We start from the raw sequence: 19,313 nt of genomic DNA, 5'->3' as shown, positions 1-19,313 counted from the left end.
TGTTCGTATTTTATCCATCCTTACCAAGAGCCTTCTCAAAATGATTAGCAAATATTTTTTTGTAGTTAATCTGCTGCTATCCCAGAGTGGCACTGCAGGGTAGCTCCCATTCATAGGAATGAGATTAGTCTATTGGTCAATTGTACCACAGTTGCTCCGAGGAGTCCTACCCATATACCAGCATCTCATTATGCTAGGTGCCATATGAAAACATTAAAAAATGGTCCCTGCCTCAAAAAAGCTTACAATCTAAAGAGTAGAATGAAGAAATGCAGGAAGCAGTATTCAATGCTGCTTTAGCACTGCTGTAAAATGGCACATCACAGTTCTTTGCCAGTAAAAGCTACTTTTAGTTCAGTGGCAGTAGAGCCCTTTGGGGATAAATTCTGTTTCTGGATATCAAAACCAGTATAAAGGCAACCTTCAGTCTAGGAAATAGGTACAAAATCAAATCAGAAATAATTATCAGGTCACATCTCAGACAGGATGGTCCACTTCCAATCCCTGGTAAAACTCCACAGAAAATCTATTCTGCCCCAATTTACACCCCAAGAAAGTAAGGTACTAAATGTCCTACTAAAAAAATGTGGCCCATTACATTACATGCCATGTGCAGTTCGGTCATTTGCTATTTTATGCGTGTGGAAGATTTTGCATCTATAACATTTAGCAAAACTTTACTTCAGAGTTATATAGGATGGAAATCAGTAGAATAGCATCCAGTGTATCTAATCCCAAACTTCTCTTGGGCTGTAGATTTAAGCTCCAATGCTCAAAGACATTGTTTTTCTTGGCTCAGTTTAGAAACTATCACTTCTGTTTCACTGTACAACTCATGGGCAGTAAAAGTGGAAAGAGACAAACAAATTAGGCTATGCTGTCAATTAGTATAACAAGTTATATATGATGCTTGAAAGGAGAATCCTGCTAGCCTAAATTTTTTCTAAAATCCAGGCATTTCAGTTATTGTCTTTGATCCAAGTGACTGTGTTGTCATATTTTAAAGCTTTTGATAGAAGATGCATTATTACTTTTATTGACTTCTTGCTACGGAGGACTTGATTTCATAATATTTTAGTTCAGTTATATTATTCTTTTTGGAATAAAACAAGCTATATAACCAATGGCTTAAGAGACTAGGTTTCTGTAATTGTTGATTAACTTAATGTCTAAAAACAGAAAGGAAGGATGAGCTTTTTTGCATTTAGTAATTAATTCTTTTCTGATTGGCCATTGCCATACCCATGTGTGCTTATATCCCTGTGTTTTCCCTTAATAGCAGAATAAAACAGAATAGCATCTCCTGAAGACTTCTTCTGGAAACAGAGAATCCGTATCTGTCAGAAAAATAAATGAGCACAGTAAATATTCCCTAGACTTCAGGTCTTCTCACAAATATTAGTGTTTTGTCCACCCTGCCCTTTCCCTATTGCTAAATGGGAGGGGTCCAGGTAAGGCAAAGGTTGAGAGCCACTATACCACTAACCATTACATAAAGTTTACATAACCACAATACATCTATTACAAGAGTAACATTTTAATGTAAAATGTTATCCGAATAGGAATGAAAGCAGAGCTGGCCAAAATATGTTCAACACAACTTATTTCTAGTCAAAATGGGAGTGTTTCTATACATTAGGCACAACAGGGCCCTGAATCCTGGTTTTCTGAATCCAGAGCCATTAGCATAACCACGATGCTATATAAACAGATATGTAAAAAGAAAGAGTCTACACATGGGCCTGAATGAGTGTGTGCCATTTTTGTTCCACATTGGAATGAAAACAAGTTTCAAAATGAAATTGTATATACTATTATTCAGGAATTGCAGGACTAAGTACAGAGCAACCCATGTAAACAGAACATCACCCAATTTAGCTGCATGGTACAAAGAGCTGAGCTCAGTTCTACTCAGATGACACTCAGAGGTAAAAGAAGGTTGCATTAGTCAAGAGACCTGTCCCCATTTTTATTTACCACTCCAGCAATTTGTGTCTCAGCTGCAAGTTTTACTAGTGAAGATTTTATTTCTTCCAAATCACTGGAAGATATTGAATAGCACTGGTCCAAGAACAATTCCCACTAGAAACACCCCCTAAGACAGTAATTTCCCCCTTAAATGATGAGCTATATTATTTAGCCAGTTTTTAATCCATTTTATTTGTGATACATTGATTTAGTATACAACTAATTAAATTAAACATTGGAATATGTCAAGCAGGACTAAATCAAATGCCTTCCAAAAATCTAAATATTTTGTCAACAGTTACCATTATCAGCCAGACTTGTAATCTCACCATCATTTTCCCTTTTTAAATATTGAAAAAACATTAGCTTTTTTTCCAGTCATCTGGAATGTCCCTATCATTATTAGTAATTATTTGTATTATCATAGCACCTAGGAGCCCCAGTCATTGGCCTGAAACCCATTGTGTTGGATGCTGTATAAACACAGAACAAAAAGACAGTCCCTTCCCCAAAAACTAACACTAATGGTTCAGAGAGCTTCCAAGCCAATTTTTCTAATACTCTCGGGTGTCCAGCCTGCCAATTTCAAAAGTGTTTAACTTTAAAATTTCTGTTTAAAGATCCTCCCTAGTTACTGATGGAATAGTAAGTATTTCCTTATCACTGTAAGGTATAAATATATCATCCTGCTTCTTTCCAAATCATCATCTTTCTCCCCCAGCCTCTTGCCAAGGTTGGGTAGGGCCAAGGTTATGAGCAAAGTTTTTGCACATTTTGCCACTTTATTTGCTTAAGAAAGTACCTGAACTGCCAACCACCTCCAGTCTAGGCAGGCCTGCTCTGTTCACTACCCATTAAGGGTACCCAGGTTACCCCATCAGGAGTTTGGAGTGGGAAATTGGGCTTGTTACCTTACCAGGTCCCTACATCTACTTAAGGTATCACAGGGCTAGCCCTGTCAGTGTTTGATGCACCAGCAAGATCAGGAAGCAGAAAATCATTCGCCCATTGCAACCCTTCTTTCCAAACACAACAGAAATATTTGTTGACTACTTTCTTCATCATGATCGACAATTTTACCATCCCATCTAGTATCAGATCTATACCATTATTAGGATTTTGTTTATTACTGATACATTTAAAGAATTCCTTTACCCTACTGGCCACAGATTTTCCATCGAAATCTTGAGTTCCCCCTATCAGTTATCTGCATTTCCTAAATGCCATTTTGTACTCATCGCTATCAACTTCCTCATTTTTCCATTTGTTATATATATAGGGGGGAGAGGGTATTTTAATGTTAATTGCTACTTTCACTTACTCTCTTCACCAGGATGTTTTTTTTAACCAAAAAAGTCTTATATGATTGCAGAATTGTGGGATTCGGGACATTTGATACATATAAATATGTATATTAGGAGGCAGAATAATCCAGTGACTAGAGCCTTCTCGTGGGCATCAGGTTGAAATCCTAGACCCGCTACCAACCTGCAGTGTGACTCTAAGCAAGTCATTTCAGTGTTTCTGTTTCTCCTCCCACCTTTTGAACATAAGCTCTTTGTGGCAGGGACTGCTACTCTGTTTGTACAGTGCCTAGCACACTTGAGCTCAAATCTCCACCAGGGCCTCTAGAGTTGACTTGAATATAAATAATAATATGTCTAAAAAGAAAGTGCAGCAAAAAGAGGTGAGTCTTGCTGCAGAGTCTCCCTCAGTTTCCTCCTTACCCCATATACTTCTTACACATGAACATTGCATACTGTTCTCATGCTATTTTGCAATCGTTTTGTTTTTTGTTTTTTGGTTTTTTTTGTGATGATGGTGATGTGGAGGTGGGGGGATTGTTTGTTTGCTATGGCTATGACAGGTCATAACACTGAGTTTCTATTTAGAAAGCCAAATCAGCAGCTTGCAAACCTACAGTTTATTTTCTTTTGTAAGATTTGGCCATTATAATAAGCTGATGCAATGCTGAGAAACACAACTGGTCAGCAGTTTCCATTTCTGTTTTTCCCGCCTCAGTTCACCACAGCTGCTCATCTGTCAATTTGATGTCTCCAGAGATTAACTGATTTAAGGCTCAAAATGTGAGTTTGAGATCCAGAAAGGACATAAAATAGTGACGCTTGCTTGGATGAAATAAAATAATAAGACACGAATCACTGCCCAGAACTTTCTGAGGTTCAAAGAAGTTGGGTCGCTTGCCTCTTACCCCATCCCTCCACATATCTGCATATGGCACATTGTCAACTGAAAACAGAAGAACCAAAGTGCTAGGAGAAAGGCTGTTCATGTGGATTTCTGACCTGGACAAATCCAGAAAATACCAAACATATCAAGATTTTCTGCCCAGTTTCTAGTTGAAATAAATCTGGACAAGTTTACACTCCCCCACCCCCACAGTACACAGCGGTAAACAGGTGATGAATGAGGGATGAAAATTAATCTAAATGGCTATAAGAGAGTAGAATTTACACAGCAAAGAGATGGACAGAAGTGTAAGTTATAGCTGGAACAATCTACTTAATAACTTCTCATACTCTCCTGTAGGTTGCTTGTTATGATCCAGGGACCCCTGGCTGCCAACTGGCTGAGGACACAAGGTGTGCACACATGGGTTTACAAGGATGCCCTGGATTAGATATATGCACAATAGTTCACCAAAGAGTGCCATGTGAAGTCTCTACCAAAAGTCAAGAGTCCATTGGTGGTCAAAATCATTATGAAATGCATGCATTTAATTCCTTAAATAAGATCTGTATCTATACTATACCTTGTACAGGGCAGACACTTAGGACTTTGATGGGGTTCAACAACGACAAGTGCAGAGTCCTGCACTTAGGATGGAAGAATCCCATGCACAGCTACAGACTGGGGACCGATGAGCTAGGTAGCAGTTCTGCAGAAAAGGACCTAGGGGTAACAGTGGATAAGAAACTGGATCTGAGTCAGCAGTGTGCCCTAGTTGCCAAGAAGGCTAATAGCATATTGGGCTGCATTAATAGGAGCATTGCCAGCAGATCGCAGGAAGTGATTATTCCCCTCTATTCAGCATTGGTGAGGCCGCATTTGGAGTATTGTGTCCAGTTTTGGGCCCCCCACTACAAAAAGGATGTGGACAAGTTGGAGAGAGTCCAGTGGAGGGCAACAAAAATGATTAGACTTATGAGGAGAGCTGAGGGAACTAGGCTCGAGGGGGGATGGAGCTAGGTTGTTCTCAGTGGTGGCAGATGACAGAACAAGGAGCAACGGTCTCAAGTTGCAGTGTGGGAGGTTTAGGTTGGACATTAGGAAAAAGTTTTTCACTAGGAGGGTGGTAAAGCACTGGAATAGGTTACCTAGGGAGGTGGTGGAATCTCCATCTTTAGAGGTTTTTAAGCTACGGCTTGATAAAACCCTCGCTGGGATTATTTAGCTGAGGTTAGTCCTGCTTTGAGCAGGGGGTTGGACTGCATGACCTCCTGAGGTCCCTTCTAACTCTATGATTCTATGACTTATCTTCACGTACAGCACTATAGTGGCTGTTCTGGTGCTTCTACGCCACTGTAGCACTTTAATGAAGACACAACGGGAGAGCTTTGCCGATGACAGGCGGTAACTATGGAGATGGGAGAAGCTTTCCTTTTGACATAGCTCTGTCTACCTGGGGCATCAGGTCAGTATAACTACATAGCTGGATTTTTCACACCTTTAAGCGACATAGTTGTACCAATAAAGGTCTGTAGCATAGACCTGGCCTTAATTTCACCCCCAAACCCTGCAAACACAGCAGACAAAAGATAGGAAAATGATAAATAGTCCTTAACTCGCAGCATCTCTTACGCAGTAGAATGAGATGGTTGGTTTGGGTTTTCCAGTTACTCTCTGCTGCCTGTCCTGGGCTTGGGTACAACCTCACAAACACTTTTCCAACCTTCCTGGGCCTTCTATTCATACCCCTGTTTTAATGAGTCCCTAGTTAATACTCTTTCCTGCCCACATAAGTGTGGGTTTTATTATATCATAAAACAGTATTATAGGCACAGCAACGTCTATACTTAATGTTGCCTAACATTTTCCATTATAAATCCTCTTTTGGGTTCCTTTTAACTTTGCCAAACTTTAACCTGAAATTTTCCATGGTATCACTCTCAGGCTGAATTTTAGGAAGTTTCAGCTAAAACAGTTCAGTGGTTTCCTTGAATAAGGTTGAATATATTGTTTTATACTTGTGCATATGATTTTGATACATTTGTTAGTAACATGATCATATGCTATTTTCTCCATAGGACCCCCAGCCTCATTCACTGAATGGGTAGTTATTCAGTATTTCTTTTTATCCTTGGCCATGAATGGCCTTATTTATCATATGCCATCCAAACCCTGCACTGAACATAACATTAATTCTCTTATAAGATTTTCTATGACACTCATTACTGCAGTAACTGACTGAGTCACAAATATTCATGAATTTAAAAGCTTGAAAACACCCCTGTGAAGTGAGCTAATATTATTATTCCCATTTTACAGGTGGGAATCAGAGCATGACAAATGTCAAAGTTATGGTGTCCACTTATTTTGGGTACCCAGCTTTAAAGATCTAAAGCCTGATTTTTCAGCATTCTTTGCATTTTTTACACTTTCTATGTCCCAGGCACAGCTCCTATAGACTTCAGCTGCAGCTGTGAGTGCTTAGCACTTCTATACATCAGACCCCAATGCCCCAAGTTGGGCATCCAGAAAATGAAAAACACACAATTAGTGGATATCTATGCAAAGTTTTGTTTTGAGCAACTTGTCTAGTATCACAAGGGAACTCTGTAGCCAAAGCTGCGATAGAATCAAATTCTCTAAGAAACTTTTAACTCCCTTAACAGTAAGGTTATCCTTTCTCTTTCTGTGATTCCCTGCTTCATTCATGACATACCTTCTTACTTCTGAAACAAGTGTGGTAGGGGACCTACAGACAACAGCTTCTTTCATGACACGACCCTGATTCATCCCCAGAACAGGTCCAGCCTGTGCACTGAATGAAGCAGGGGTCCTGTGGAGAAATAATATGTGATCATGCAATTAGAGATTGCATCTTAATACATACACAGAAGGGGGGCAAATGAAGGCTTCAGAGGCAATCTTAATTCTATCATTTTCCAACTTCGGAGTGCTCTACTTTGCCATGTTAACATTCTTTAAACATACATGTTTTGTTTGTTTATGTCATTTGTTCTCTCTCTCTTTCTCTCTCTGCAATCTCCCCCTTAACTTCCCACAAATATACTAAAAGGCACTTCTCTTCAGCAAGGCCAACACAACAACTCACATTTAAATTTTTTTAATCCAAGTCATTTTGGAGATCTGAGCTGGAAAAAAAAAGTTAGGAACATTTCCAAATAAATAAGAAGGAAAAATGTTCAGAGCGTTATACGTTTTAAAATACTGTTCTGATTTTTTGCCAAATGTCTTATCCCCCCCACCAAAAAAGCCCCTCCAAGATGAATACAGTATGCAAAAAAAATTAGTGGAATCAGTTTCTTTTGGTGGGAAATTGGGGTTTTAAAGCTTGGGATAGGAACTTGAACTATGGCGTATTTACTGCTCCTCTATAACAAGTGCAATAAGAGCAAATAGATATATACTTCACATAGAGAGTGTTAGTGCCTTGGAAGCAACATTTTTATACGGCAGATACAGTGCTAATAGTAGCCTGTTTCCATTCCATGTACCAACAAAACATGTTAGAAGCATGTACTTTGCTGAAGTTTTTAAAAGTAGGACTTGCTGTATCAGAGTTCATCTTTGCTAATCCAACCCAGCTCACCATATTTCAAATTAAGACCCTGATCCTGCAAGGATCCTGCAGACTGTTGCATCCATGCGGTAACCCCTTTGGGCTCTACCCAAGCAAAGTAGTCCATCCATGTGCTATCAATTGCAGAACCAGGGCCTAACATTGTCTGTTTGTTACTTGGAAAAGACTGGCCTCTTTAGGAATTTAGCCTTAGCTGGTGTAAATCTACACAGTTCCACGAACTTTACTAGACCTTGATGGAACACCAGGAGATCAAAATCAAGAGACAAACCAGAAGAGAGAGATCAAGAGTCAGGCTGAGTCAGGATACTAGGAGGTCAGGATCAAAAGGTAGGAACAGGTAAACACCAGACCAGCAGTCCATGTCAGGATGAAGCTCAGCTGTACAGACAACTTCTTGAAGCCTCCTCTGTCTTAAATAGGGGCTGTGGCCCAATCAGGAGCCTTGGCGCTCTCCCAATCAAAGCATAAGGGCAGGGCAAAGGTGGGCTTCATGGACCCCGATCTCAGCTGTTTGTGAGCTTCCAGGTGGAGAACTGGAGTGTGATGATACCCATGAACCCAGGTTTGAGACCCCTGGGGCCTGATGATAGGATGGTAAACACAGGAGGGCTACAAGAAAGGAGGACAAGGGTTACAGGTGCAATAATGTCAGGTGGTTGCTCCAGTTGATGATGTAGACATCTTGAGGGCAAGTGGTGGGTTTTGTTTGTTTTTTAATTATACTGTTTTTAAGATGGGAAAACTACATTTCATAGGCCCATGGAGGAAGTGTATCTTAAGCAGACATTTGGAGAAGGGGAAGCTATGATGGATTGCGTAAAGAAGAAGCTTCCAGTAAGAGGGTCACATGGACAGGTACTAAAGAGGAGCATGGGAGACTGAAATAAAAAGACAGTTATGTCTATGACATAGAGAGATCAAAGGGCAGAGAGCTGGTGAAGAGCTGGTGAAGGAAGGGGGTTGTGTTTGATGCAGAAGAGGACAGGAAGCCAGCAAAGAGCTCTGAAGAGGACTGGACATGGTCAGAGATGCAGACAAAAGCGTATGACTTTCAGTGCTGCATTTTACATGGGTAGGGGTCAAAGAGTGAGGCCAGCACACCAGAGAGGAGGTGGCTACTGTAGTCGAAGCCTGGACAAGGGTTTTGGCAATGGGGATGGAATGGGTAAATTTTAGTGACATTGTAGAGAAAGAAATGGTGGGATTTACTGGTCATATCTATGTGGGCTGAGACAAGTAATCAAAGTTTCCAGCCTATGGGACAGAAAAGGTAATGAAGGAGGGCAAAGGGGAGAGCTTGGGAGGAAATCTACAGTGGTATGGTAAATTATTAATAATGATCATTTAGAGTGTGATAGTGCCCAAAAGCCACAACCAGAATCAGGGCCCCTTTTGTTTGGTGCTGGACTAATACAGGTGAAGAGCAGCTTCCTTGGCCCAGACAGCTTACAAAGATAAAGGACCTAGGGTTAGGAATATAACATACAAGTAAAAATCTCAGTCATTTAGTCAGACACAAATATTTTGCTACATCTCAAACCTAAACATCTCTTACTAGCCTGATATATTTTAAAGTGTTCTCCAGAGTGACAATCCCACTATACATTAATGTTCTAACTGGTCTTTCCCATTTCTATTAACATCATGCTTTCTGGTCTTTGAATCCTCATTTGAGTTTGAACTTGGCATTTCAGTCCGCAGCAGTGTATGCGTTATATGATAAAAGACATTCCTAGATGGCATCAGCTTGCTTCCGCACTCTCCATTCATTATCTTTGTGTCTAGGGGAGGATCAGAAGGTATCTATTTCCTCTTCTGTATTATCTTCGGATTCTCACTTACCATGTTCCCATTTGTTGAGTAACTAATACTTTTGTATCTCGTAGCTTCTCTATTAGCACTGAATCTCTTGAGCCCCTTTAAAGTGGATTCTCAGATTAAAATCAGCTGTCCTCACAGTCTCTTCATTCAAAATGTATTGAAAGGCACTGAGAGGGGACTATATGTTGTATAATTTTCCTGATAAATATCTCAGAATGGTGAAATGATACATGAATCCTTTTCGCGTTACAAACATATGATCACAAATCAGAGTCATCCTACGGGGTCAGCAATACAAACTTGCTAGTTCTGCTTTAAATATCCTCAACGGAACCACCATCCTCATAGTTACTTTAAAAAAATAACTACTTTAAAAATCCACATTAAATCAAAAAATCATCCGTCTACCACTCAATGAGGATATTACAGTTCCTGGCAATATATTCCTTTCCTTTTTAACATCTCTCTTCCTCAGTTAAAATACTCCAATTGACATTATGATGACCACCATAAATTTGTATAATGCTTCTGTAGATTATATGTAATTTTTGTCTCATTTGATCTCATTTTCCACCATTTTAATTTTATGGCACCACTACAGATATGGGCTAAGGGGAATAGGTAGAGAGCCCCACTGTCACAGACTGAAACAGTGTTGTCAACTCTTGTGATTTTTATTGCAAGTTTTGCAATATTTGGTGTTTTTCTGAAAGCCCTAGCTCCTAGAATCACATTATTATGAGAAAATCTCAACTGCCTTTCATTTAAAAAAAAAAAAGTGTCTAGCTCCTGTGCAACGAAAAGCTAGGAGGGAAAAGCTGGAAAACATGAATCCTGTAGGTTCAAAAACAAAAAGGCAAATAAAAAGAATGTCCAGCAATTACGTGCCCAGAAAAACGGAGGACAAATAGATACCTAGATATTTGGTTATCATTTATTCAGTAATATGTAGACAAAGTGCATTCACCTGCAAAAAAAACCCAGCAACCTTGTATCTTTCCCTCTCCCCTCAATATTAACGTTTAATAGAGATGCCTGATTTGTGAAATATGTGCCAATCAGAGATTTCAATCAATTTCATACAATCACTAGAAATGACATCTCATGGGTAGTGTAAAGATGGTCACTCTGTGACATGGTAACACCCTGTTAAATGGAGAGATCCCGTGATTATACAACTGTATAATGTTTCTCCAGACAAAAGCTTGCTGTTATAATGATTACAGTATTGTCTGATATTTACATGGCAAGGGTTGCTAACCTGTTAACATTTCCTGAATAAATATAGTTTAAAACAAGCAAACAAACTCTGCAAATTATTTATTTTAAATGTAATATTTTATTTTTAACTCTAATAATTTTTAAGCCAAATACCTGATTTCTTGGGACCTACTGTGATGTTTGAACACAGGCAGTTGACAAGACTGGGAGATCCTGTGAGGTAACATTAACCAGTATAGGTTACATTCAGTTAGTCTCCAAGCTAGAGACCCAGAGAGAACTACAGAATCCTAGGCTGTGCTCAGCAGTTTAAAAACAGATAAGTCCTGTTTCTTTTTTACCACAAGAAAAACACCTAGCAATCTGCTCCAGAATTACAGGACATATGGAAAAAACTAGTCATAATTGTTTTTCTATCGTCAGATTTATAAATCCTCCACCTCTTGCTCTTCAGGTGGAAAACCCCACCTGCATACTAGCTCTGCACACACAAGTGGTTCATGGATGACTGTGGGTATGTCTATTGACTGCAATTGAAAACCCATGGCTGGCCCATGCCAGCTAGCTCAATTTGCAAGGCTGTTTCGTTGCAGTGTAATCTTCTGGGCTCAGGCTGCAGCCCAAGCTCTGGGATACTCCCACCTCACAAGATCCTAGATCCCGGGTTCCAGCCCAAGCCTAGAAGTTTACACTGCAATGAAATAGCCTCACAGCCCAACTCCTGCAAGCCCGAGTCAGCTGACACAGGCCAGCTGCAGGTTTTTAATTTCAGTGTAGACATACCCTGTAACTCCCTCACTCCTGATTGACTGGCTTCAGATACATGAAAAGGACCTGTAAATTGGTTCCTTCCAACTCCCCCACTTTCACTTCTCTCCCCTTTCCTGTCCCCTGACCAACTGCTTTATTTCAGTGGTGGCAACAGCAATCATTTCCAAGGAAAAAAATGATCCCCACGCAGGAACTGGACTCACAGTCCCACTGCCTTCCTGAGGCACTCTAGATCCTGAGACTACAGCACCATGTGTTCGCTTTGCCTCCTCTAAAGGTAGGCATGAAGGAGGCTGGGAATGTGAGCTGACTCTGCTATCTGCTGAAATACTGATCTCAGAGGTCAGACACTGCACATGTGCAGAAATCAGGACTTTCAGCTAGAAGAGTATTGCAATTAAGATCCAGTCCTACAAGCAAATCCAGGCAGAGCCGTGTGCCTGAGTAGACCACCACTGACTTTGAATGGGACTCTATAGGTCCAAGGTTCTGCCTGTCTGCATCCAATTGCAGGGTCATGGCCTTGCTACAGTTTTAAGACTCTAGGCTTTAGGTTACCAGTTTCTGTTTCTGATACATTCTCACAGTCAGAAGACTTCAGAAAAAAATCCCCAACTCTTTCAAGCCAATATGGCATTTATGGACTCAGCCCACTGCTTTATTGTTTTTCTTCTTCTCTGGTTAAGGAATTTGCATCAATTAGACACATTAGTTGAAGCATGAGACTTACGGGGTGTAAATGTCTTGCGTGCAGAAAGATCCACTTGTCAGGTATCCAGTTTCTACACTTTGTCCAACAGCATCATGATGATATCTAAAATGATGGTATCCATCAGAGCGCTGCCAACGTCTGCAGCTCTGAGTTGTACTCTCTGGTCACATGGGATAGGAGTCACATATGACATAGCTGCAAGCAGCATTCCCTTTTTACAGATTTCACTTGTGGTTCAGGGCTGGAGGCACAGGAGACAAGTTACAGGTTAATAAAGAGAAAAGTCACACAGTTTAGTTCAGCTCTCTTCTGGTGACTCCTTACCTCCACACCTTTGTGGTGTGAAGGTTACAACCAGAGTTAAGGTGCAGCATTCATTCCTGAGTAGCCATTCCCCCTCACCCCCAAGGCCCACTTCGGCTTTTCCCCCAAATGTGTTCCCTTCTGCCGTGCACCGTGGTAATTGGGAGTAAGGGATGATGATATTTTTTTTTTATTTTACTTTGTGTTGGGGTGTTTTGATTAGACCAAGCTGGATTTGATTATTAAAACAATATTACTGTGAGAAGCCTCTGCAAGGAATCTGCATGCTAAATTAATGAGATCTAGCTTAGAGGGTGGATGAAAAGACATTTTCTAGAGCACAGATTTGTGTCTGTTCAGCTCTACATATTTTGATTTAAACATAAAGATTTATAGACATTTTAACTGTGATAATTGCCCTGTGTAATATATATTATGAGCTGCGGTTAGCATTCAGAATATACTGAATACCACCCCAAATTATTCACCTCTGAAATCTCCAGTCATTGGCCTTTTTCACAGTGGATGTGCATTGTCACCTAGAAACTATCTACTTCCTTTTCTGTGTTAAATTTGGATGTGCTAGATTAAGAGCCCTGTAAACCAAAGCCCTCTCACAGCCACAGAACAGCTACAACCTGGGCATGTGTAGTGCAAACCTCTCTTCATTGTTCTACTCCACCATCATGTTTTACTGCTCATCTGAGTGACCTGCTCTCGGGCCCAGTTTCTGGGCCCATCTTTAGGATTCTGTCTAGTAAGTTTGCCACAAAGGTGTTACATGCCATTTGTGGTGGTGGTAGTAGGTATTGAGAGACCAAGACCTGTTGCCAAGAGAGTGCAGGAAGACACTACTGATTCTCTTCACAGAAGCCAGAGAACAGCATCCAGGTAAGGACTTGGTCCATTAACCGGGGAGGTAAAAGATAATACCCTACTGCCATAACTTGGGCTGTTCACTCACAGCTCTGCCCTTTCAGTTGCTGATGGCTTTCGCGAATATCAGCAACACACCAAAACAAGGCACAATGTATCTGGACTGTGAACTCTCTGACAAGTGAGTACGCTAAAAAATCTCAGTGTCATGAAATAACTGTTAGGAGACAGGCAAAATGCCTAGTGTTCTGGTAATAGAAGTTATGATGATATTCATCAGGTAGGAGAAAAATAGCTAACTTTTGTTAGTTACTATGCCAAAAACACAGTAGATATATTATAAAAATGAAGGAGCATATCCTGTATGAAGAGACTTTATTTTCCTGGAAAAGTTACAATCAGATAAAATATACTCATTTGCTCTAAATCTTGAAGAAAAGCCTATCCAAGATATCCACTGTAAATCTATCATCCAGTGATGCCTGTTATATTTTGCTGAGTCTTTAATTTTCATTTCCATATAAAGCATCAGGTGGAGACATTTTGACTAGTGTTCCTATGATAATGTTAATAGCCTCCTTGCATCACTTTGTGACTGCCTAGCAGGTAATTTATTATTTACTTCAGGAAGTTATAACACTAAGAACAAACTTGTAGGTTACAACCCACTAAAGCAACGTCCAACTGTTTGGATTTCTCAAGTCATAACTTGAATATGCAAAGTGCAGAACAAAGACACAACAGTCTCCCTGCCTGAAAATAAGAGAACTTTTAAATTATAATAAGAGGTTGAGGTTCCAACTGTTAATATTGCTGACTGCAGCTTTTGTCTCTTTTTTAATCTCTCTACACGCCATATACAGAAGAGGGTTTGCAAACAAAGGAAATTGCTGTCAGAGAGGATAAGAAAGAAATTGATGCCCATAAAATAAAATTATATAAAAAGTGTACAGTTTGTGCCACGAAATCCCTGTGATTCTTTCTGTTCGTGGGGAGATTCAATGCACTGTGTTACCTTCAGTAGAAACACAAGCCAAAAACTATGAGGCATAAGATGTTAAGAGCAAAGTATTTGTGCCTTGTGCTGTTGTTGGAACTTTTGAGCTGCTTCCACCACTTTGAGACAAGCTTTGACAAATGCAAGCCACAGCTGCACACAGGAGCACTGCTGCTGAGTATGAAAATATTTCTGAGACAGATTCTGCCAACTTAGAAAAATGAGGCTCATTTTCTGGAAAAGGCAAAACATCTGTGCTGTATCATGTACTGGTGGTGGTCTGCGAGGTTTCCTTCCGTCAGCTATCTCTATATACTACACATAATAAACATGATTCTAGAAAGATTAACCTCCCTGCCATTGTGTACACCTACAAGCTTTTTAAGAGCAAAGCAGATTGGACTGCAGAATGTCAGGTTTTGCAATTGCTCATTTATTATCCTCCTGTGTCTACTGCTACAATTCTTCTATCCCATATTGCAATAAGAGCCCTATTCCACATGCCTTACTCAGGCAACGCTTCAGTTCTACTCCATTAGGAGCTTTGCCTGAGTTAGGCGTGCTTAGTAAATTCTAATAGTAAAGAAGAAATAACCTTAAAGTAAACCCTTATATGGTTAAAAAAAAAAAAAGTACATTCCATCTCCACTAAAATTGCATCAGTTAAAAACGTTTTATATATTAGACTTCAGGGGGTTTCGTGTATGAACTTGAAAGCTGCCTTTCAGTGGTCATGTTTTGAGATGTAAGCTTTCTGGAGTAACAGAGCTATATTGAATCGTGCATGGAACACTAAAGCAGATAAGGGTATCCTTGAGCTTGGCTAAATGCTGAGGTATTTATTTATTCCAAACCATCCCAGTTGGTTTTACAGCCCCACAACTGTTGTAAAGAAGTGTATATTTTTTAATGTTCAGTCAGGGAAAAATCCATCCAGACAACATGTTTTGCCTTTAGAGGAGAAGTTTAATGTTGCAATGACGCTCTCGGTCTCTTGAGATGAGAAAGTCTCTAGAATGTTTATTTCTATAAGGAAGATTATATCCAAAGGAGCTGGTAATTTATTAGATCTGGTCAACATTTTCCAGTATTGTTTTTTTCTATGACATATTTTTGCCAAAATTTTTACTTTAGTTGGGAAAAAACCCTCAAAAATTGATATTCAGTTAATTTAATTACACACTTTTCTAAACAGCAACTGAGCTGATAAAAAAATAATTTTGAAATGGACAACACTTTTAATTTAAATTCTGAACTTTGACAGGAAAGAATTGCAAAGGTTCAATGAAATTTCCTCTGTGTATTTCCTTGATTTTTCTTGCTCAGCTCTATTTAGTTGTATGGCAGCAGCACATTGAGGCCCGAGTCAAGAAACAGGGCACCACCATACAAGGCACCGTGGACGCATATGATGAAATCACATTCCCAGGCCTAGAAAGCTTACAGTCTAAGTAACCAGAGCTTACAGTCTAACAGACAGATCCTGCAACTGGACTTATGAGGCCTATGACCATGCAGAGGAAAACAGGGTCCCTCTACTAAGTGTTAGGAACCAACATAAAGCTGTGGGTATTTCTGCTGACTCATGCTGTTAGCAGCACCAAGGATGAGAGTGACCTGGATCATCTCTCTGAAGCAAAGAGAAGAAAGGGACAGATAGGTCCTGTAGGGAAAAGCACCTAGGAACAGCCAAGCTCAAGGAAAACAGCATAGACTAAGGTTTCTATTTTGTTGTTATTTAAGTCAAAACCAAAAGCAAACCCCTAGGAAGAACTGGGACAATGGTTTAAATTAGTTCAGTTTAGAAGTAAATTCAGAACAAGCCATTAATATGCCAGTATCAGAGGCACATAGATGGGGTTATACTGGGAAAACTTTAAAACTCCCTAGTTTTGAAAATGCAGTGTCGGTAGCTCTGTTTCTATGACGACACTGCTGTCCCCTGCCTATGACAGTTTTCCATTCTTAACAGCTGTGCTTTACACTCCGGCAGAGCTGCCATTTTGTTCTTAGAGTTACTGAGCAAATGCACAGATGCGCACACTGCTCTCTCGGGGACTTTTCTTTCACTGTTTTCCTTAATCCAAAATAACTCCTGTATACTGAAAAAAATTGGGGTCTGCACAGCACCCCTCATGCCACAGAGCTGAGTTCCATGGCAGCTCTTGCTACATGTGCAGAAAGGGTGTGACAGAGGGGTCTCCATTGCATGGAAACTGTATAGATATATTAGCCACAACTGGAGCACAGAAGACCATAGCACCAGCTGTTTACTATAGCCTTTCACCCCACCTCATGGTAAGGAGTTAAGTAACAAATCTGTTGCCTCCCAAACCTCTCCTGCACGAATTCCACTTATTTTTGTCTTCAAACATGGAACAAAGATTTGACTCAAAAAGGGCAAATGCTGCCCAGTCCATAAGTAGTGAGTGTTGAAAAACATCCTAATAGATAGTTTATTCTAATTCTGCCATTCTTTATACCTTCTATTGTAACAGTGAAGTCCTACACAGCAAAGGGCTACTCAGTGTGAGTAAAGGGGGCAGAATCAAGCCTACACGGCTTTAGATGTCAAAGCTGGATGGGACCTTCTCTATCTTATTAAAACTCCTTGCCTGAGCTGCACAATTGTTCCCTCTTCCCTGTGTGTGTGCATCTGCACACACACACACACATTCTTCCTGATTAAAAAGGAATCACAATTGAATCCTACTAAAATCTGAGTTTAAGAAAATTCATAGTTTTATATTATCCTTTAAAAAAAAAAAAACAGGATTTAAATCAGTCTTTCCGGTTTGGGCAAGGTGTTTTAATACTGCTGAGCTCCCTCAGATGGGCATTCTGACAGGAGGACAGATAATGACTTGGCGCCATGCCCTATAGGCTGAGTGTTGAGCGACAGGAATGCTAAGTAAACATACACCCCTGGAGTGTGATGAATAGGAAATACAGGATATAAAGATGAGCTCAACCAGAAAAGTATGCAGAAGCTGGGCTTTGCAAGATTTGTTAGGTTGGTGTCAGAATCATGTACTTGCTCAACAGCAGTCAAGTGCCAGTCCAGTGCAAATGGGCTAATAGAGAATCACAAAGCATGATCTGTCTGCACAGGACCATAAAGGTGCAGAATTTCAGAAAGTCAACTGAGCTCATGGATAAGTCATTTATTTATTGAAAGCGATTACGATTACCTGTCAAGGCATCCAAATATCTTTACTAAACCCAAGGGAACCCAAGAGGCTTTGACAGATGTAGGGAAAAAATGTTTAATTCCTCCTCACAATTTAGAATATCTGAGATTCACTATAGAGCTTTTAGGTTGGACTTTAATCCTCCCCCGGACCAAGAAAAAAATCAATAATAAACAGGTGTCCAGAGATTATGTCTGCTCCCTTTGTTTTCAGCCCAAATCTGCAGCAGCATTGTGGCTGTTTAGAATTCTGTTCCACCAAGAGATCTGATATGGAGAAGCAGAAGTGTGCTATCTAAACACTATGGAATCAAAAAACAAGGCTGGTATCATAGAACACACCGTGTACCATGATTCTAGCATGAAGACTTAGGATCATGACACTGCTATGAAGTAATATACAGTAATCTGTAGAACTCAGCATGAGTAAAGGTGGTAAGATCTAGTCCTTTATAAGTAGAGTAGCACCACAAATACTCCTGTTGACTTCAAAGAGACAACTCACAGAGTAAGAGTCTTTGGATCTTAAATAAGGGTGTCAGAATCTGGGTCAATATGAGTTTCATTTTCATCAGACAAACCAACCACCATAACACACAAGCATTAGCAATCTGCTCCACATGCATGCGCACAACACACTGCTTTTCTGCTATATTCTCTCACACCAGAAGTAACTGGCAGCAGTGTGGATCCACACATTTAGTGGATATTCATCACATGGCACTCTGGTCTTTTACACAGTTTCCCACTCTGAGGATGCATTTCTTGCCACTCACTCAGAGAGAGTGCCCAGTGGATACCCATGGCAAAACATTTACCTTGTGCACAGAGATGTAGGTACCAGCCTCACAAAATTGTTTCCTCACTTAGATCAGTGCTTTATACAATACTTGCATATTTCTAAAGCGAGGGAGTGTTTTTGACCTACGTGAGTGTGATTATTCAATGGTGCATTATGTAAAGGTGGTTTTGTTCTGTGATGGTCATGGTGACAACATGTTTGTTCACCTTCCACAGCTTGGGCTTGTCGCCTTTATTGGTTATGATCAGCTGGAAAGCCTGCGAACTGTGGGTGCTCCAGGGGTTTTCTTGACAGATAACTAAGCCTGAGGCAAAAACAGGCTCACACTGCTCCAAACAAACCTACCTGCAATTCCTCTCCCCCTTCCACCATGCACTGTATTTAACAGTAATTGTTTTTGATAAGGAGACTGTAATTAGGAACATGCACTGAAATAAGTGGACAGCGAGTCCAGCATTTCATATGCCAAGCATGTGCCATCACATCAGTTATATTACCTCCAAGGATTCTTTTAAATAAGTGATTTTTCATCTCATTTTTAAATAGAGATGGTCCCACCCCCATCCCCCAAGTCTAAACTCAATTTTTAGGGGCTGCTTTTCAAATCCAACCAGGGTTATAAGGCAGAAACATAAATTTTTGTGAATGAAGTTGCTAGTTTCAGCCCAATTGCTAGTAGACAGGTGCCAAATAAACCACCACATTGAGTGCTCTGGATGGCAGTCCCCTCAGGGAGATGAAGGACTGAACAAGTGTGCAACTGAACTATCTAGTCTCTCACTCCAAGCCAAGGTCAGACATGGTGAGTGAGCCAGTGGGGGAAGCTTGCCCTGCTACTGCATGAGCTGTCTGTGCTTTGTA

The 19,313-nt window shown here is 40.3% G+C and overlaps 1 long non-coding RNA gene across 1 annotated transcript; it reads right to left on the bottom strand.

Moving 5' to 3' along the window:
* Window positions 1-4,613: 4,613 nt before the first annotated feature.
* On the bottom strand, window positions 4,614-12,512 carry LOC137149292 (uncharacterized). The gene is made up of 3 exons (XR_010918726.1): window positions 12,303-12,512; window positions 6,875-6,991; window positions 4,614-4,881 (listed from the first exon to the last, which is right to left on the bottom strand). It is a non-coding gene; the product is annotated as an uncharacterized lncRNA (long non-coding RNA).
* Window positions 12,513-19,313: the final 6,801 nt, after the last annotated feature.

The sequence above is a fragment of the Emydura macquarii genome, unplaced genomic scaffold (genome assembly GCF_026122565.2).
Source record: "Emydura macquarii macquarii isolate MOO-44397 ecotype Brisbane River unplaced genomic scaffold, CSIRO-AGI_Emac_v2 contig_719, whole genome shotgun sequence".
Lineage (NCBI taxonomy): Eukaryota > Metazoa > Chordata > Testudines > Chelidae > Emydura > Emydura macquarii.
The sequence above is the reverse complement of the archived record's forward strand: the minus strand, read 5'-3'. Positions and strand labels throughout refer to the sequence as shown.